Here is a 21,329-nt window from a genome sequence, read left to right as displayed (position 1 = left end):
GGTTTATTGCTTTGAGACGTTTGCAACAATCTGACACAAAAAGGAAAGACAAATCCCTTCTCCAAAGGCACACGAACTGTCCATCAGCTACCCACAAATCACTCACACGTTGGTCTTTTTTGCAACGTGCAGATTCCTACTTTGAATAACACTAAGGTGTATAATCTTCCACTTCTGTCTGAGGCTCTCCTGTAGCAATTACCTAAAATAACTTAAATGCTCCTCTATAAGCATGAAAAGCATGTCAGTCTAGCAGTAAGATTACTATAACCAGTCTATAGCTCTGTTCACTTAGGTACGCAATGGAATGTGCCGGTACACTGTATGTTGTCACATCCCTTTATGAAAGCGTATCGTATTTATTGCCTCACGATGTACTAATGCCGTGTCGCCACTAGTAACTCACGCAGTTAATGGTGATCACACGCACTGCTTTATTGTTTCTTACTGGAAACTTCAAACACACCCTCATTACACTTTTTGGTATAGATTTACTGGGAAGTATTTAATGGTTTTCATAGATACACATGTATGCATGAGCGCATGCACACTTGCACATTCTGCTTGATTTTATTTAAATCACATACTGCTTTTGGCAGACATAGGGGCAGGCAAGGTTTTTCAATTTTCTTTTTTTGTCCTCCTAGCCTGGGAATAGCAGATTTGGTTTTAATCAACCTCTTTGCAGTCTTGAACTTTCTCCTCCTGGAATACAGTGCCATTCATTTAAGGATTTCCCTCTGCCTAATAAACATTAATGAACCACGCTCTACAATTCCCTTGTGGTCTTATCTCAGCTTCACAGATGGGGAAAACAGAAACGAATTAAGGGGTCTGCACACACCACAAATCAAAGGCAGACATGGGGGAAGAACCCAGCAATCCTAGCGCAGTTCCCTGCTCCAGTAACTCTGTAAAAACGCATTTCTACCCAGGCAGCTGCTCTGTCAGTAACCGCGTTGCACAGGGCAGCATGGTTACTCTCAGGCTGGCCAGGAAGGCTGAAATTGCTCTTTTCCTAAGGTTTAGCTCTACACATAACTGCAAATTCTGTGAGGTGATAGAGGGCTGTAGCTCTGCCAGCTCCCTGTACTGAATTATTCCCGAGGACGTCTTTTTTCCCTTCTGAGCAGAGGATATCTTTTCTCTTCTGATGAGCAGAGATGTAGCAGGATATGGGGAATATTCCAGTCCCTACTTGTACACCACAGGTTTATTGGTCTTCCCAGGGGAGAGGCCTGACTTCCAGGGGAATTTTCTTGCCCTTGCCCTGGACAAAATGGCCCGTTCCATGACGAACACGGCATCCCTTGGTGCCTGTGAAGAAAACCACATCTATTAATTACATTGAGCCAGCGAAGACAGATAATTGCCTTGTGCCTGGAATCTCTAAGTAGGGCCACTTTTCCAGCAGGAAGATCCCCGAGCTGTAACTTTCGTACAGACAAACAGAATAAACCGATGTTCCCTCGGAGCTGCGCTCCTGTCAGACGACCAGCAGTTTTTCTGACAGCCAGGATTTTTGTGGCACTGGCGGTGAGTCATTATTGAAACAGCGTTATTCTTAAAACAGAGGACGAGCGCTGTAGAAAGATGTTAGACACAGCAAAAAACCAAAACCCCTTTTACACCTCCATCTGCTATCTCACGGTGCCTTGCTGCAAAATATTTACAAATTGACAAGTTTTATTCCAAGTTTTGCTCTGCTTGTTAAGAATTGCTTCTTTTTGAGGACAGAATCAGATGCCTTAGCCTTTCTCCTGCAGAATGAATAGATTTTCCTTGTGTTTAGCTCCACGGAAAACAACAGTTTCTACAGTGCAGCCTTCTGCCAGGATAGCCAGGTTACTCGTAACTGTATCCACAGGTTTCTGCTAAAAAAGGCTGCAGGAAATACAGCGCTGGCAGCAATCCGCACTTCTACTGGCTCCGCTTGTTTTGTTCAGCAGGTGGCAAGGGACAGCGTATGGCCGGATCCAGGCTAGGAATTGCTCTGCCAGGATAAAATACCGGTATTTCTGTGCTGGGAAAGGGTTTGCAGCGTCCATCTGCCCTGAGAGCACGTCTCAACTGCAATCTTGTGCATGACACAGCCCCTGCAGAAGCTCCTCAGCCAGATCTCACTTAGCTACAGCCGGCACGGGGGACGAGATAACTGCTACAGCAATTGCTCGTCCATTTGCTGTCGGCCAGGCAACCCCGCACAGCTTGTGCTGAAGCCTGCACCCTTGCCCCTTCCTAACCCAGCTGGTCCGAGGGTGCCGTAGCTTTGTCTGCAAGTGGCCGCAGCCACAGACCTGACCTGCAGTGAATCACAGTTACAGATTCAGGTCTCTGTGCCCCAGTTCTGCAAACGTTTCTGCACAAACCTTATTGTATTCAGCAGAAGAGACCTGGCATACTCACTGCAAGCCTGAACTGTTACTCTTAAAAGCCTGTTTTCTTTTGTCTTTAAAGTTGGTCTATGACGGGCTAGCAATTGATTTTGTTAATTTACCACCCTCACACGTACGCCTGCATCACCCGTTTTAAATTTAACTACAGTGTCAGATCCGCAGCTGTTTCCGAGGCCACATACATGAATGATTGCTGCTCCTGCCAGGTGCAAGTATGAATAAAAAGGTCACGGGCTGGGGCCAGGATTAGGCTTTGGCTCAGCTGTTCGCATTCTCACACAGAGCACGGTCCGTCCACCCATCCGTCCGTCAGCCCGCACACACGAACCAGACAGGTGAGGAGCTGAATATTGGAAACAATTCAGTGACGCTCAAACAAAGCCGCTACCAGAGATGTGCGCTCTCTGTGGTTTAAAAAAAGCTTTTACAGCAATCCTCCGAGCAGCCCTTGGATCAGTGAAATTATCTGTACAGAAATATAAATGCAGAATGGCATGGGAACAGTCTCCCCGGAGACTGGGGTAGGGTAGATTGGAGAATACCTAGACCTTTAAATGGTGCCTGAGATTTTCATGTTAAATTGGAACATTTTCTTCCCACGCTCACCTAAGAAGATGAAGGCAGGCAGCTACTTATGGGCAGTTAGCACATACACAGGCTACTGAGAGCAATCAGGGCAAAAAAATCCACCAGGCATGGACCAGACCCATCTCCCTGGATCTCCACCTGAGGTATTTCACTAATTCGAGGCTTTTTGTACCCGCAGTAATGAAAGCTGATGGCTATTTTAAGACCTTCTCATGCTTGCACTTCTGTTACAACCCATGGGAGGCTTCTATTTCGGTGTATTAGACATCATTTCTCTTCTGACTTCCTTATCAAATGTGCAAAATAATCAATAATTCACTTGGGCTCTACATTCCCATTAGAGTGCACCATGGCTGTGATTTAAATATATTTCTACGACTGTAAAATAAGCAGATATCCTAAACTATCCTGGAATTGTCCTCTTGTATGTGACAGCACCTCCTACCACCCAAAGTAGTTTTAGTCCCCCAGCTGTTAAATCTAGGACAAAATACTACACTTTTGTCCCATATTAAGACCATAGAATAAAAGCAGCTGACTGCTTTCCCAGCCTCTGTCCTCACGGAGGGGAACGTGGGGTGAAGAATTAAGCCCTGGCATGAGCTTCTCTCACGATACGTCATTAAGAAAAGCCAGATCTCCTCGATGCTCTCCCAGATTTAGATGGTGATGAGCTGGAGCCACCCGTTGCCTTCCTCCCCTTCCCGTAGCCCTCACCACGCGCTGCAGTTAAAGGATCACCTGTGATTACAGGGTGATGTCCTTCCCCAGCCTTGTTTTGAAGGACCTGAGATTCATGTAGCTTAATTAAGAAGAAAAAAGCGGGTATGAAATCTTCCCATCCCTTACCACCGATGCTGTCGCACCTCCCAAGTCAGAAATAACCTCATCCCTCACTCCCCTCCAGGGTCAGCTTATTTTGTAGGGGGGAGCTGGGCTGCAGGAGATTAAATGACTTGGCCGAGGTTACACGTGTCGCAGACGGTGTTCAAAGCGAGAGATGCCCAAGTGCCACGTCCCCGAGTTAGGAGGTCTGGCTAGACCCAGCCAGCACTGAAGCTCCTCCTTACCAGAGACTCAGCCTTGAGATCCAGGGACAAGGAGACAGGCCTATCAAACAGACCACCAAAAAACAATTCATGCATGTATTTTGTCTGTGAATCTACAGCCCAGAGGTTGCATTTCCCAATTTCCTCTTGTCCCTGCGTTTAACCCTTTGGTATCATCAACTGTGGGCATCCGCAGCATCCCGTGACAAGGGCAGAGCACGCGGCAGCCACGCATGTCCTGGTAATGACTTCATTTCTTCCACCAGCTCTGGAAAAACAAAAACAAAACCAAATCCCTGGTCCTGCATAATTGTGGCCTTGTTATTCATGGATCTTAAATTGTACTCCTTCATGAATTTTAATGTGCAGTCCATTTTCTTTCCACTAATCCTACATTAGGCTGGAAGCCTTTATAGACCGAGCATTTGCCCTCCTTAGCTCTTTATCCCCTGCAGCATCGCTGCTGCTGTGTCCCCAGGCATTGCCCTTGTCTCAGCTGGTCTGACAGCTAGGCTCAACCAACATTAAAGTGTTTTCTTGTTAGGTACTCCAGTTTTGTGCATCCGTGACAAAAGCAGCAGGCCTGTTGAATAGACACCCTGCAAACAGCAGCTTATTTATTTTGCCCATGATTTGCCAATCTATTGGCATGCATATTAGTTGCACAGCATTTGAGACAACACCTGCCTGTGAATCTTTAATGCAACACTTTTGTAAATCTCTTTTTCCAGCTAAAACCGTCTCCACAAGTCATCAGGAACAAGTGAAAGCCCTCCAGGACATTCTCCTTTCCAAGGAACCGCAGAATTTCTGTGTTGTTACTGGTGAGCGGCACACAAGAGCAAACCATGGACAGTTGTACCCCACCGTAGACCATAAGATCCTCAACAGCCTTATTTTAAATGGCATTTAGATTTGAAAGCCAGACAGGACCATTAGATACTCTAATCTAACCTTCTGCAAAATGCAGTTTGAGCCTGTTATTTCACTACTAAATTTAGCAATTTGTTCAGCTGAAGTGATGCTTCCAAACGGAAGATATCTAGACTCGAATTGAGAAGATGACGAAGCCATAGCTTCCTTCGGTAAGCCGTCCCAGCAGAATCGGTCTGCCAGGTCTGCCCTGAGGAGCGGAGTCTACAATAAATTGAGGCAAGATGCTCTTTTTGTGTAAATTGCTAAGAATATATCAAGTCCTGCCCTTCCACGTGTCTCACAGAACCCTTATTAGATGAAAAATAAATATTGTTCCGTCCTCAGCTATAAAGTTCTAAAAATATGAGAACTTTGATGTATAAATGCATGCTGAGGACCTTTCTGAGGCAGGCAGGCACAGGCAGAAATTAATCTGAATTAAAAACTGATTTGACTTAAACAACAGTGACCTTATGAGAAGTGTGGAGTCCGAACCAGGCCTGCAAATCCCATCTGTTTCTTATTTCTATAACGGGCAAGCTAAAACCCTAAATCCAAACAGCTCTGAGCTTTGAATCCAAATTTTGCAGCTTGAGTCCATTACTAGCAAGGACGACGGCTAGCCCAGCATGGGCTCGCTTCTTAAATTGAACGCTGGGATTTATAGCACCACATTAAATGAAGGAGACACATTGCTGGTTGACCAACAGCTAATCTGGGAATGTACTTGGAGACAGAGATTCACGGGTTGGCGAATAAGTTGCTCCACCTCTTTGCTCCCCATAAAATTGTTATCGCAACGCTCGTGGACTTTAGTGGTGTTTTGAGGGTTAACTGCTGTTTGAGAGCCACTGGAATGCTCCTCTGCTCTCAGGAGCTAATAAAAACCTGCACTAACTCTCTATGTTAGGTATTATATTAAGTTACAGCTTTTGCTGGATTTTTGCTCCAATTTGATGTAAGGAAAAAAAAAATATCTAATCTGTAAAGCAAGCAGCGTTTGAGGCTTTTATGAAAAATAAAAGTGAGTGTATTCAGAAAAAGCCTTGTCTTTGTCCTTTAATTCAAAAGAACAAAGCTGGTGACGGCTGGTCTCCGAGCGTGAATGGAATTTGGCAATACCATTCCCATTAGTGCAAAATAAACCCGTTAAATATATAATGGCTCGAGTACAATGCAGATTAGAAAAATCAGGGTGGAACTGTAAGGGTCCTAATTATTTTCCATCCGTCTACCTTTACATTAAACACCAAGTTTTGATGCTTCCCCAGATGCTGGATAAATTACTGAATTTTTTAAGTGATGCTCTGTTTATAGAATTGCAATTACTCCGTATCGGCCTTTGTTTGGAGAAGAATCCCCGTCCATCCTCACTAATGGCTTCTTCTGATCTCATCCGACGTGGAGGATTTCCTGAGCATATTAAAAACATTATTCACTTTGCCTTTTTAGCTTAGCCGAAGATTTAATGACTTCAGCATAAGAACTGTATGATTTGCTGTATTTGAACTAGATTTACCCCCTGACAGCTGACGCTGTGCACTCTGTTCCCTACATATGTACATAGGCGCTAGGGGAGTTCTTGAACTGGTTAGATCATAGATTTTTTGGGGCAAGAATCTTGGTATTTAGCAGCACTGAGCGCATGAATCTCAGAGTACCTTTGACACCTGAAAATACATCCTTGTCTCACTGCCAGGGTTGGGTGAGCATTAGCTATTTTTTGCGTGGTGGACCTTTGTGCCCTACCTGGACTCCCCATTAAACAGCCCAGGCAGAACCTGAAGCTCCTGAGACCTCGGCGGTCCAGTGCTGGATCCATCCCAGCCTGGGCAAGGCAGACACCTACTTCCAACACAGCTCTTTTTTCACTGTGTACGGAACACCTTTCAGCAAACACCCAGTTTTTATTCACTATCCTGTAAGGTGGGTGTCTCGCAGAGTTTACGTAAAGTCCAGGTTTCCTGGCTTAAAGACAGACATGAGCCTCTGGAGTAATATTCCAAGATCAGGCAAAAGGCAGCAAAAAGCCAAGGAGACAGTCAGGCCCGCTGCTGATACGTCCCTTAATATTTCTGAGCTTTTCCAAATTATTCCCTACACCCTGAAGCAGAACGTCATGACCCTGAAAACGCAGCCTGCATCTGGGATTAGGTCCTTTTGCAGCGCGTGGGTTCAAGTTTAATCTCTCACTGGTATTGCAGGGCTGCATCCTGCTGCTCCCTGGCGCCGCTGGGACCACCGGCCCTCGGCTTCTTTCCAGCTGATTTGCCACCTGAATCCACCACTCGCTCCAGGATTTAAGTCTTCTCCGTCATGGAGCAAACGCTGGGTGAATCGCTTTGCTGATGAGGATTTGAAATCTTTCTTTTTCCCCCCCCTTCTCCCGCACTTTGAGATGTTTAATGGAGATGCAGCAGTACATTCCAGTAAGATGGTTCATAATGGCTTTAAAAAAAGGGAATTATCGATTGTTGGTTCCACACCTCGCAGCGTGGGGCTCTGCACTGGCTCAGCTCACCACGTGCCGTGGATTTTAAACCACCGGCGAGTGCAGGGGGGACGCAGCTGAATTCTGGTTTATCTTTTGTTCAAAAAAAAAAAGTGGACAAAAAAAATTGTCATATTTTCCCCCTTTCTTCAGTGGCCACCCACATGCTTGTGATTCGAGGGATTTTTCACCAAGCTTTTTACTGCAGAGTGTTTCTTTGATCGCGTCTCGCACTGATTACTGTCATTTGTTTTCAGGCCTCTCCTTCCAGCGTGTACTTTAGGTGCAACGTGAGGTCAAAAGGCAGATTCCTCCGTCCTGTGTTTGATCAGCAAAGTGGCTGCATGACTGCTTTCCATTCCTACCCTTAATTATCTCTGAAAGAGCAAGCAGAAAATGCAGGGTTTATGTACGTGTATTTAAAGCTTTCAGAGGAGCGAGAGCCCAGCAGACCTGCCTGCCCCATGCCTGCTGCCCAGGAGCCTTAACCGGCCTCGGAGCATCTCAGAGGGGAACGCTACCCATCACGGCTCCTGGGGGGTCCCCTCGCTCTGTGGGATAAACCCCGTCCTTAGGAACCTGAGAGCAACCCCAAACCGAGGGACTCCCCATCACTCGCCCCGCAGCTCCTCAGGGCACAGGCTTCCCTCCCAGGTTTGGGGAGGACTTGCGTGGGGAAGGAACGGTGCACACCCAACACGCACAGGCTCTGCTGGGATAGAGCAGGACAGTTGCAGCCCTTCAAGCCATCTGTTCCTTGAGGAATCAAACAGCAGCCTGCGACGGAGAGACTCGCCGGCTCCTCCCGTATCTCCCCATCGGAGCTGGGCAGCACCAGGCGACTCGCTGCCCTCCAGCCTTTGCTTCTCCAAACGCTTCAGGTCGGAATTTCATCTGGTCCAGGACATTTTGTACCTAGCAGCAAAATGCAGTGGGAATTGCTGAGTGATGCTCTCCTGATTGTATTAACTGGACATAAATCGCTGCCTTTCAACCCGCTGCTGCGTAACAGACAGAAAATAGGAACAGAGGCCGCGGGGGACCGCCCAGGGCCACTCGATCTCACGCTCACTTTCTGAAACAAAGCCATTTCAGCACCAGATCCATCCTGCTGATGGTCTGAAATGCCCTTGGTGCGAGTGGCTTGCAAGGAGGTGCCTGGAGGGTTGAAAGGGCCCACGGCGATGGAAACGACACACGGGTGCTGCTGAAGCAGGCGTGCACACCGGCTCTGGTGGAGGAGCGAGTAACGACGATATATTGAGTGGGTTTGATTTACCTGTTGCACAGAGACACATGACTGGGCTGCTGGAGAGCTCCATGTCATGGGGAAGATGATAAAGACCCCTCTTTTTCAAATAAGTGGATATTTTGCAAGCTCACTCCAGTGCAAACACACAGACCCACTCCTCCCCACTGTGCTGTGGGAGGGATGGAAACCCCCCTAAGCAGAACAACCCCAGACACCCACGGCAATCATTTTTAATGCCATCTCATAAGATGTGGAAACCGGAGCCCCAGTGGCTCGCTAGAAATCTGCCTCTTACAATGGGTACGTGGGCTCGGTCCTGGAAGCATGTGTCCCCACCAAACGAGCACCAGCCAAAGCCCTACAGCAGACAGCCCTGCGCAGGGCGGGATTATGCTACCCTGGGTACGCGTAACTGGGAGATTTCAGCCTAATTTTGGGATGCCCACCTTCACCACACCCCCAGCCCTCCGCCACCCTCTTCCAGAGACGCAATTGTGTTTTTGCTCAGCGGCTTGGCATAACGCCGGGGAGTTTCAGCCAGCCGCGACGTTTACAGCAAAATCGAATGTAAATCACCTCCAGTGCACGCGCTAGCCAGCGCGACCAGCAGCATCCAGACTGCATCGTCCTTTGGACAGGACGAGACTGCGGATGTAATCGCAGTTACTGTTTGCTAGACAGTGGTGCATTTTCATGGTAAACTTGATTTTACTTTCTAGTACCTAATTTTTTCCTTAACTTACACAGAACATCAACCCTGCAGGGCACGAGGGAGGGCAGACTGGCAAGGCAGGGCGTCTGCTTCCCTGCTGCAGTTCACGAGAAGAGGAGGTTAATTAGCAAGCTGCAATCGGTGCCTGGGACAGATCAGCACCCGCAGCCCCCAGCGCCTTTTGGTGCCCTTTACGGGGAGAGGGGCGATCTCGGGGCGCACGCAGCTCAGTAAGCCTGTCGAAGTCCGTTACTTAAAACCATCTAAACTGCAGAATGACTCTTTTCCCCCCATTCAATACTCAACCATTGGGCCTAAACTAACCTAAAGCTAAATGTCGAGCATAGCTAAAACTCTTTACAAATAACACACTAAAGCATCCGTGCAACCAAAATTTCCTCCACCCGTAATAATTTTCACAGGCAAAGCTCATCAGACATGTCTGACACGCGTGCTAATGACTCGCGCTGGTGCACGCTGACAGGCTGGATTACTGATTTTCCCTAATTCATTTTTTCTGTCTCGAAACACGGTCTCCTCTATCTAATGCGAATTGATCTTTCAACCAATCTATTTGACAGATCTACAATTTACTATTCAATTAACATTTCAAGAATAAAACCGGTTCGTGACGCAGACACCAGTCCCCAGCATGAACTTTAGATGTCGACATTGACCTGACATCTCTCTGCAAGCCGACGAGAAGACCCTCAGAGCAGGCTGCTACCTCTGCTCTTAATGCCACAAACAAAACGAGTGCAAGAACTGCAGAGATTATCAGGGAAAAGAAACAACACGCACCGGTCGGAACTGTGTTACAAACGTCTAAGAGGTGGCGGGACGGGCATGGCCCCGGGAGGGATGGATCCCGCCACGGGCAGCAGCGTGGGGTGGATCGCCTCTTGAGGGATCTGCCAGCCCTGGCCTCCCGGGACTCTGCAGCTAAAGCGTAACTGTTTTATTTAATGAAAAGTTTTGAAGTGAAAGGCCTTAAACTGCTAACAGAAGGAGTGTAAACAGCGACCGAGAGGGATCTCAAACACCGCTCACCGGGCTGGGTTTGCAGAGCCCGGGCTTCACCCCGCATCTGCCGGCGACCTGGCCGTGGCGTGGGAGCCCTTGGGGTGCAGCAGCAATGCATCTGCATCTGCTCCTCCACAGGCAGCTCCCAGCCTCATCCCAATTAATCATCTCCTAATAACTTTCTGAACCAGGAGGATTTCCTTAATTATACTACACATTAGACTTTAATCAAGAAATCAATCTTCCATGCTGCCCGAAACCCGAGGGTATGGTGTGTTCGGTGAAGAGGAGCCCGGGGTGCCCCTCGTGCTGCGCTGAGGAGGTCCCTGCAATGCCACCGGCCGTCCTCACACGCTGCACCCATGGCTGAGCAAAGCCCAAGGACGCCGCGGTCAGGGCCCCAGGGGACGATGGCGTTGCCATCAGCACCGTTGTGTAACTCTCACTTTGCCAGCGTAGGACTCCGGTGTCATCCCCGGAGCATGACCCACTGATGGTCCCCGGCTGCAGCAATTGCTATCCAGCGATATAATAAAATCAGTGGCTGGGGCCGTGGGGCAGGTCACGCGCAGCCCGTGTTATTCAGGGAGAGGGAACGATGCCTATTTACTGGGGCGCAAAGGCAGCAGAGCTCTGCAAGGAGAGGGGTTTGGTTCGTGCTCGATAGCGTGCCTGCTCGCCCTGCCGCAGGGACGTCAAAGCGGCTGCAACAGCCGCCAGAAAGACTCCCCGTTTACACATATGCAGTAAAAAATGTACAGGGACAGTCTCCAGAGCAAAAGAGGCACGGTCTGTAAAATATTAATAGTTTGCTGCTACCCCACAAAAATGATGCTCTGCTCTTCGAGTAATGCGTTCAGCTGCTGGCGGATGCTCTCGCTCAGCTGCGGCCGTGCCCTGGGGTTTTTGGCAAACCCGTTAGCTTCTCCTCCTCTCCCCTGGCTATGGCGAAGCTGGTGCTGCTCTGCTCACCCTCTCCCACGCCCTCGGACGTGCATTGGGAGCAGACCTGGGCGCCCGCTAATCCCCACAGGGCCCCGGCAATTCAATTCTTTAACAGGGAGCAGCAGCAGCGGGTTATAAGTGGAATTTGGAAGCGGTGCGCGCCGGTGCAGGGCTCGTTCCCGAATCTAGCTGGAAGTGATTTAACCAAGATCCCTGCGCAGCCCCATGCCTGTGCCCCGGCTCAGCCGAGCACTGACATCCGTATATTTTTTCTGCCACCCGACGCAGGATGCCAAGCAAGGCGCAGCCCTCGTGTGCCGGCTTCGCGCCTTTGTGACGAGCTGGATGCAGCGGGGAGAGGATTTGCGTTTTTCGGCAGGCGGCTGGCGACGGCGGCAAAGCCTCGCGCGGCTTCACCTGCTCCCGTCTCACACCGAGACCGACGCAGCCCCGTGTGCACCTCCTGCCTCCGCAAACCTTGTGAAAATAAGTATAAATCCTGGGGTTGCTGTGATCTGCTCTAGCGTCAAACGCCGCGCAAGGTTGCTGTGATCCAGAGGAAAGAATATGTCTAATTAAACACTAACCTCGCTTTTTTGTTCCGGTTTACAGGATGCTGAGAGGCCGATTGCAGCAAAGGATTTATCTTAAAGGATGCCGAGCGCCCTGGCCGGACAGAAACCCCCTGTCCGGAGCGGAGGACGGGTTGATGGTCATTACTGGCCTGATCCAAACCCCCGCGGCACACGGCAGCGATGGCAACTGTAAGGAGGTGCAGCCGCTGTGGTGCCTCCAAGTTCGGGTTGTTCTGGCGAAGGAGCCCTTGTTTCCCCCCTTGCCCGCTGATGTTATTAAAACAGTTCCCCTTGCCCGCGGGCAGAGGGGAGAGCGTCCCCCTCCGGCAACACCCGTATCCCACAGGGGACCCTGATTTTGCCTGCATTCACCCCCAGCCCTGCGGTGCCGAAGCCAGTGGCTCCTCCGCAGCGGGGTCCCATGGGGCCACCGGGGATTGGGGGTCTCGCCCCGACCAGCCGGGTACAAAACATTCACAGCAGCATTTCGCAGCATAACATCACTCAGATTTTTTTACAGTTGATTAATGGGCGGGTTTTAATTTTCGCCTTGCTGAGGAGCTCTGGCCGGGGCAGCCAGCCCCAGCCAGTTTTGTTTTCCCTGATACCGGTAGGAATTTTTTCCACGAGCAGCTGCAAAGACCCAGCAACTTAAAAAAATACAAATTCCTGCGGTTTTCACCTCCAGGTTTGCTCGGCCGGGCGCAGGCAGCTGCTGGCCTGGCTCTCCCCGCACCCCATGAAACTCTCCCCCATCGCGGTAAGGCAGCAGCGGTGACAGGAGAGGAAAATAGGAAGGTTTTTTTCTCTCTGTTTATAGAAGGGTTTTTTTTTCTCGCTAACGAAATGCAAATACAGGAAGCAAAGATGTTACGCAGCAAAATGATTCAAGAAAGAGTATTATGGTAACGGAAGGGAGGGCGACGGGGCCGAGCTCTGAGCTCGCCTGTGCCGGTGCAAGCGCAAACCAGCTCGGCTGAAACCCGGCAGGCTGCTTGGGCTTTAAATTGAGGTAATGATGAAAACTTTTTGGTGCCTGTCTTCCCTCTGCAGAGCCCTGCTGTGCCTTTGCCGGCCATCGACGTCCTGCCCGAGCTGGGGCTGCTCGGGTACCACGTCCTTTCTCCCAACTCTCACCTGCTGAGATGACGAGGACGCTGGGACGGGGAAGGGATTTCAAGTACCTGCTGCCTTTGCGATGAGCTGAAAATAAAAAGCATCTGCTAAAAATAATGAATGATCAGGGGAAAAAATGCTAAGCCCCAGAGATCTCCCTGGACTCCGAGGATTAATTTTAATTTCCCTTTAATCTGGACAAAAATAGTGACATCACTGCTGGAGGGTACGGCTCAGCCCCGGGGACCGAGGCAGGAGTTGTGCTTCCCTGCCCATCCCGCCCGGCAGCACCCCGAGACCCCGCTCGCTCCCGGCACGGCCGAACCCCAGCGCCGAGCTTTTGGGTGCATTCCAGAGAAAAATGGGCATGCTGCAAGCAGGAGGCCACAGGGCTTCAGTTGCTCCCGCAAGGGACGTGGCTTTAACCCCTGTGGCTGCAGCTCCTGGCGGTGCCTTCCCCAGCTCAGTGCTTGCCGTGGTGCGGATTAGAGAGTCGGGCTTCGTGCTGCTGCGCGTGCCTGGGTATGGCCAGTTTTGGGGGGCTCTGATCCTATATCACACAATGGCCTCGGGTAAGGGGAGGAAAAGGGGCCAGATATCCCAGATTACAGACTGGACTTCTTAAAAATAAGATTTACCAATACTCTTTACTTTTAGAGGGAAGAAAAATACTGGTCAGAGTGAGCTACTTAGTTTGCAATCTTCCAAAGAGGCGAAAAAATTAATTAATTCCAGAAAACACATTTAAAGGCGCAAAGGATGCTACGTTCCCGAAAGCCTGGGCTCCGTGAGCACCGCAGCCACCGCCCGCCCCGTCTGACTCCACACCGCACGGGGCAGCCGGCCCGGCACGCAGCCCCTTTACTCCCAATCCTCGGAAAACGTTTCCCTGGCTTTATCCAAGTGATAAACCACCGATAACCTGAGGAGAGGAGCACGCGCTGGGCTCTCCCGGCAGTTCCTCGCTCCCCGCTACCCATGTGTACAGACAACAGGGGTGGTTGAGCGTCATTAGATAGAAACATTGCTCCCAGCTTACCTACTGCATTCAGATACATGCAAATACATGCATGCAACAATTTACATACAGAGATCGCCGGGGACTTCGCTTCGGTGCCGGGAGGAAAACTCCCTTAATTCCTGGGACAAGCCCGGGGCTCGGTGCCCCCCACGCCGCAGCTAAATTTGAGGTGGGGGCGTTGGGGATGGATGGGCTCGGAGGAAGGGGGCAGGAGGATGGGCTTTGGGGCTCCTTGTGCAGCAAGGTCTCAACCTCAGGAATATTTTAAATGGTGAGAGCCCGCGAATAGATACAAGGGCTCATAGTCCAAGGTGTGATTTATACGCAACAGCACATAAACACCTGAAAGGGGGTCTTTAAAAATGCCTCAGACTTCGCTATAATGCCGCTACTGTGGAGCCAACGCACGTCCCTGGAGCCCAACGCTGCTTGGGGAGGGGGGGGGAAATTAAGAAAAATCAAATCTAAGCAATTCCTTACAAGTTGCTCCAAATGTGTTTTCAATTCAAGAGTGACCAGAGAGGTAAGTAAATATTTTTCTGGAAAGGAAATTACATTGTGTTTACACCTAATCCTGTTTGCTGAAGCACTGCCTGCAGTTGAGCTCCAGCCTGCTTAATATTTACCCAGCTGGAGGAGATGCTCAGCAGTGTTTGGCCATGCTGGGCATGATACAGGTGAAGAATTCAGCGTTTATACATATAGGAAGCCCTGTGGTTTCGTGAGCTGCGATGCACAAGACCCGGCGTCTCTTTGCTGGGACGTGTTTTTGCGAAGCCGCGAGCCTCGGACAAGGGGCTGCTGTTGGACCGGGGCTGTGCGGCCGCTTGGCAAGGGCAAGGTAGATAAAAAGCAAATATTTAAGTCAGGAGGGCCCAACCTGCAGCCTGCTGGGATGTACCACCGGTCTGCAAGGCTCTTCCCATCGCAGGGAGCTTTGCTCTGCGTGTTGGGAAGATCTCCCGTGGCTTTCTTTAAGACTCGCTACTCCAAGTGTTTGAAGGTGACTGACCCAAAAAAGCTGTTTGCTGTTCCTGCAAAGACCCTTTTGCCACCCTCCCGTGCCGGGCACGGCGATGCTGGAGGGACACGGGCGCCACATGTCGTGTCCCCTTCCTGCAAAGCAGAGGGGAGAGACCCGCGGGAACGAGCTACGGAGCGCCTTCCCTGGGGAAAGCTCTATCTGTACAGCAAGTTTAATGGCTGGTGCATCCTCAAGACCCCACCTAAAACCTGTGCCTTTTGCTCCCTGGAAAGGGCACTGCCCGTGCCGGGCATCTGCGTCACAGAGCACAGCTAACCCCGGCTGGGGCTCACGCCTCCCGTAGAAAATTTGCAAGATGGTGGCTGAAGTCTAAATACTTTCCTTGGACACGGACAGGACAAAGGCACTCGCTGCCACGTTGCTGATTTGGGTAACCCGTAGCCGAAGCACTAACGAAGGTGCCTCTGCGATGCCTTTGCTCATCAGCCTGGAAACAAGCACAAAGCTCTCCTCTCCCCGGCTCCTAGGTGCCGAAAGCTGCCAAAGGTCAGGCTTAAGCTCCACGGACTTTGGCAAGAGTTTGTGCAATGAAATCCCCTCCGACACCTTGGGAAACGCAGGTCCGAGCTTTGCCTTCTGTTAATCACTGATGAGCGGGGTGGTTTTGCCAGGCGGTGCAGCGGGGGACACAGCCGGGCTCCCCATGCCGTCAGGACCTGCTCCAAATCTCCCCACTGAGCCCTTAATCAGCTTTCACCTGGGATTAGCTCAAACATTCCCAGCCTCTGGTTCAAAATAGCTTTTCTTGCTAGTGGCCAACTAATCCAAACGGAGCCCTCTCCTCCATCAGCCAGCATCTCCAGCGAGGGTTTTTTTTTTTTCCCCTAAGACTTGAACCTTTCCCTGTTCCCAGATTTTTGATTGAGAAACCAGGGCACGGGTCGCACATACGGATGCTCAGAGCTGGGTTACGGTGGAGACTGACAGCTGTGGCTCTCAGAAACCCAACCAAGCCAAAGCCTGGCCCGGTGCAAGTCAGGTACAAAGAGCACAACCAGCCCAGTTCAAGCTGAGCAGACTGCATTTGGGGGAAATTCAGGTTTTGCACAAGAGATTTTGCTCAGGAGCTCACGGGGGGGGGGCGGGGGGCACCGTGCAGACACCTCCCGTGTGAGCTGGGTCCATCCCGTCCATGCTGAGCTCCTCTTCTCCTGCCGACAGCAAACAGAGCCAAAGAAACTCCCTTGTATACCTGAGGCCGTTGGGACCTGGGGAGGAATTGAGGAGGGGAAACGACGGCCCCTTCTGCAGGACAGGGAGCCCCAGAGCAAAGAGCTGCCGAAAACCCATGGAGCAAATCAACAGCCCCTGCCTTCCATAGGCACCCGCCAGGACGAGCCGGGTTGGGAAGGGACGTGCAACCCGTCACATTCAGAAATGCCGCGGAGGACATGGCTATGATTAAATAAAGCATGTTATTACTGCCTTGCTAATGGCTCGGGGCGCCAGCAGCAGAGCCATCCGGCTGCCGGCAGCTCACAGGAGCTCATCCCCACCAGGCATCGGTGTCTGCCTACAGAACCCACGTTAACAATCCCCCATCGCAGCCGCAGTGACAACCTCCTCCAGCAGCCGTGATAACGGGGAAGCTCAGAGCCACAGCAGCTCAATAAACAGCTCAAATATTGCATTCAGAAAGAAACCTGAGCTCAAATCAAAGACGACAGAGACTCATCCCTTCAGCCAGTTCATTTCCTCCCCTGTAAAACCTGCTCCCACCCGGCTCCTTCCCACCGACCTGCCCCAACACCCCTCCCGGGGAGATGAGCTTGAGCAGCAAAACCTGGCCAGGATTTCAGCAGCACCAACGCTCTAGATAAAGCTCCCTCCCAGCACAAATATCTCGTGGTTTCTCCAGAAACCGGCACAACCTGGGGGCCAGAGGAGGCCCTTGTGATGGGCACAGCCGATACCTCACCAGCGGCATCTCAGCCATCAGCTGCCAGTGATTTGTTACCCTGCGCTGCGGCTTTATCTCACCAGCAGCAATCTGGGTGTTGGTGAGCTGCAACGTGGGAGATAAAGGCCCCTTGGCCGGCAGTCTGAAATGCGTATTGACTTGATGAGGCGTTCATTTTTGTGCCCCGTGAGGGTGAGTTTTGGTTGCACCCTTGTTTTGCACCATGAAGGCTCCAGCACTTCCCCCGGGGCACCCGGGTTCATGCAGCGTCTGCACCACGGCCACTTCGCCTCCGGGCAGGGAACTCCAAAAAAACCCATCACTGGGAGGTAAGGATGGAGCAAACTCCCCATCGACATCGACAGGGCGAGACATCTGCTAGCGAAGCAACTTGGCGAAGACGGGAAACCTGCGTCAGAGGCTGAACCCTCCAACGTTTCAGCTCCTCCGACACCGAGGCTCGGCCAGGAGGGGCCCTCGATTTCTGTCCCGAAACCTTCATAAAAATAGCACAATTATGGGAAAATCCTTGTCCAAGTGGAAAAGAAAACACCAGTCTGAGTTTCACAAGGAAGCAGAGCTATATAAAAGCGCGCTCCTATAGCCTTCTGTTATTTCTGTAAAGCGTCCAAAAACTCGCACAGAAACCCTTTACCGAGGGGCACGTTTCCACGGGGCGAGGTCAGCCCCCTGGTAAAGCATTTTATTTTTTTTCCCCAGCATTTTACTTCACCTAATCAGAAGTTTCCGTACGCGGGGAACAAAACATCTGCAGAAACGTCCTCTGTGGCGCTGCGAGGGGCAGCCCCCGCCGGGAGCCGGCCGCTCGATCCTGAGCCATAAATAACAGGGCAGACTGGAAAATCTCCACGTGGGTTGGTTTTTTTTTTTTCCACGGAAGGCCGGTCGGTGATCTCCGTCGCCCCTGCCCATGCTGTCCTCGTGGCAGCGTTTCCCCAAGCCCCCCGGCGCCTGCCCCCGCGGGGTTGATCCCCCCTTTACAAACTTGGGGTGATCTGACTGACGGATGTCTCTCCTGGAAAGACTGAATGTATAGTTAATGTAGGCGGCCACCTCCTGCATGGCCCAGACGAGGTTTGTGCCCGCAACACTCCCAGAACCCCCCAAAACAGCGCCGAGAGGCCGAGGAAACCTAACCGGCCGCGAGGCTCGCTGGGGGCTCAGTGGCTTTTGGGGGCCACATAGGAGAGGGGTGGCACCGGGGCTCTGTTATTTCAGCCGTGTGCCCCCCCCCGGGGACCCCTCTCTGCGGCCAGGGCAGGCACCCATGGGGCGACTGCCTTCCGGGTGACATCTCCTTTGTGCCCAGCCTGCGTCCATGGGATGTTTCTCAGCCAGTGACGGTAAAAATAACCCCGGCGTGTTTGGCAGCCTGAAAGTGCCACTGTAAATCCACCCTGTCAGCAAGAAAAAACCCCAGCTCGGGTCGGAGCTGTTGTCCCTGCGGGAGAGGCGGCGTGGGGGAAGCCCAGGGGCGTCCGTGGGGCTGAACCCCGAGTGGTTCACCTGAGAGAGGACAAAAGGCATCAGGTGAACCAGAAGCAATGGGCAGCACCCCTCCCCAGCTCCTGTGTCCCGTAAGAAGGGCCAAAGAGAGCGTCAAATTGCTCTTGAACCAGGATTAAAGGCCACCGGCACCGCTGTATTTATAGCTTCGTGATCACCTTTTGAAAAATACTCATTGTGACTGGTGGGATCTGAGAGGAGCTCCGGGACCTGCCCCGTGCTCGGCCCCGTTGCTCTTTTTAGCCCGTCCTCTGGCTGCGGGTGAAGGTCATGGTGGCTCCCGCGGCACCGTCACCTCGCGGGGCGGCACCACGGCGGGGGCCGAGGAGGGGGTTTCATGCACCATCCCGCCCTCCATCCCGCTCGCCCTCCCTCCTCGCCGCGCTCTCCTGCCGCGGAGCCGTGGGCCAAGTTTGCATCAGCAAAGCTGCAGCCGCTCGCCAGAGCCCAGGTCTGCTGCTGTCTGAGTCAGCTTATCTGCGCTCGGCTATTAATAGATTGCTTTGGCTTGCTTGCACCCTAATTGCAGTTTAATAATGCATCTAATGCAAGCCGGTGAGAGCGCTGCCCCGTATTGCAAATATAGCGGCTGTTCCCTGCGACTCCCCTCCTCGCCCCGGCTGGGAATCGCCCTGGGAGCGGGGGAGACCCCGGCCCTGCGACAGCGGCCGAGTACCGCCACCGCCTCCCAGGCGAGGGGTTTGCCCCGCGCCTTCGGTGTAAGCGCAGCCTGGGGCCGTGTCGCGGTGCTGGCGCTTTTCCACTTTCATCCCAAATGGAGCCAAAGGTCTGAGGCGGGGTCGGAAGCTCTTCCCGAGGCTGTTGCTGAGCGAGACTCTCGAGTCGTCCCTCCTGCTCTTACTCGGATGCTCGGGATGGGAAATACTGAGCACGACACTTCTTCCCGCGGGGAATTTCCCTACAGGGCTTACGTCTGAGCTGGCGAGGCGCCATGGCCGAGGCACACAATTCGGCCGGTAAATAAGAACCGCTCCCACCGGATAGGAGCAGCCGGCACCCGCCACATCTGCCGGCACCCGCCACATCTGCCGGCACCCTCGCCATCCCGCCAGGGATTTCTGCTGCCCACACCGCACAGCATCGCACCCTCCCACCCCGGCAGGAGCAGCAGGTTTCAGGGAGAGGGTGGGGAAACAAGACAGAAATATTTTTATTTTCCTCTCTAAGTCACACAGAAGAATTAGAGTCAGTGAAAAGGGCCGGAGCCTCAGTCCCTCCATGCCTGGCTGTTTCGGGCTATGGCAGCAGCAGGCGCGGGTGGCACGGGGGCAGGACGGCCGCGCTGGGCTTCGACCCCGCCGTTACCCGCCGTGCCTCGAGGCACGGGGTGCAGCGGGAGGCACCAGCCTTGCCATCGGGGGCTGGACCGCGCTGCCCGTGTCCCCGCCCCATCGGGAACAGCTGACGGCAGCGGAAACCAAATCCCTCTTCTTGTGCACGCGTGCACGGGCAGGGGACGCGGGCGCTTGGTTAGCTGCCCTTGCAATGGAGTCATTGCTTGTCTTGACAACACGAGATGGAAAGAGAGTTAAAAGCTTTGGGCTTTCTGAGCGACCCGGCAGCGGCCGTTCGTGTACAGCAGCTTCAGGGGTTTGCAGGAACAAGCCCAGTAACAGCCCAGCGGCGAAGAGCCGCCCCGCACCAGACCGTGCTCATCTCCAGGTACCACGGCATGCCCGAAGGAACCTGCCTCCCATTTTTTGGAGATGTCATCATCCCCGAGACCTTCCTGCTGCGCAGGGCGGAGGCAGCGCACGTCTCATCCTCCCATCAGCCTCCGGAGCACACACCCAGCACGTCACAGGCAGGCGCGGCGCCAATGACAGCAAATTAAGGTTTTCGTGAAACCAAGAACTCAAATTACCTTGAGCCCATTGGGCAAGCAATTAATTGTTATCAACTGTCCCATCAGCTGAACCTGTTTGCCCACGCTACGGGCACGCACAGGACGCTGGTTCGCAGCCGCATCTTCCTTGGCTCCTTACCCGCCTCCCACAACCCCCCCGGCTCCTCCTCGCCTCCGACCTCTCAGGTGCAGCTTTTCTTGCTGCGGCCTGAGCTACACCTGGAGTTCAGGGCATTTAGCAGCTGGCACAACCAGGTCCTCTCCAAAGAGGGTTAAGTTGCTTTTTCAGACACGCGGGGAATTAAGGGCGCTCAGCCGGCGTGCGGCGGCACGGTGAACTGCCGGGCACTGGCACAGGGCACGGGGACAGGTCCCAGCCGTCTTCAGCAGTGGGATGAAGAGGGATTGCATCAGCTCATCCAAAATCACCTCAAATAAAGTGCTGCTTTCAATCCGACCGCAGTCTCAAATGGATTTTCGAGCTGAAGGCACCGGGAATCAGATCCGTTGTACCCCGCTCACCTGGGAGCAGGGAAGCAATTCTCTGGACGCCACCAGATGAGATGAGTGGTGGCAGGCCGCAGCTGCAGCTAGCAAAAATGATTCGTACAAATGTCACAGCGTCTATCCGAGATGGACAATTCAAAGGAACTGCTCTGTATTTTAATATTGAAGGGTCGCCCCTCTGTCCCCTCTTTCCTTCCGACGCGCAAGCTCTGCTTCCCACGCACAGGTTTTCTTTGCTTCAGGCCTAGTGCGGATCGAACCCAGGGAAATCTCGTTTGCTGAACTCCTGAAACGGACGTTTGACTTGCAAATACCCGAACGCGCCAGACGGCTTTACCGATGCTTTGGTTCACCTGTGAGTAACAGGCATCTCCTACAGTCACCACAATACGACGTTACA

At 52.3% G+C, this 21,329-nt stretch overlaps 1 long non-coding RNA gene across 1 annotated transcript; it reads right to left on the bottom strand.

Moving 5' to 3' along the window:
- Positions 1–414: 414 nt before the first annotated feature.
- Positions 415–17,824, bottom strand: LOC143168128 (uncharacterized). The gene is made up of 2 exons (XR_012996660.1): positions 17,762–17,824; positions 415–1,317 (listed from the first exon to the last, which is right to left on the bottom strand). It is a non-coding gene; the product is annotated as an uncharacterized LOC143168128 (long non-coding RNA).
- Between the last annotated feature and the right edge of the window lie 3,505 nt (positions 17,825–21,329).

The sequence above is a fragment of the Aptenodytes patagonicus genome, chromosome 17 (assembly GCF_965638725.1).
Source record: "Aptenodytes patagonicus chromosome 17, bAptPat1.pri.cur, whole genome shotgun sequence".
Taxonomy (NCBI): Eukaryota; Metazoa; Chordata; class Aves; order Sphenisciformes; family Spheniscidae; genus Aptenodytes; species Aptenodytes patagonicus.
Note: the sequence above shows the minus strand (reverse complement) of the source record. Positions and strands in the feature narration are given on the sequence as shown.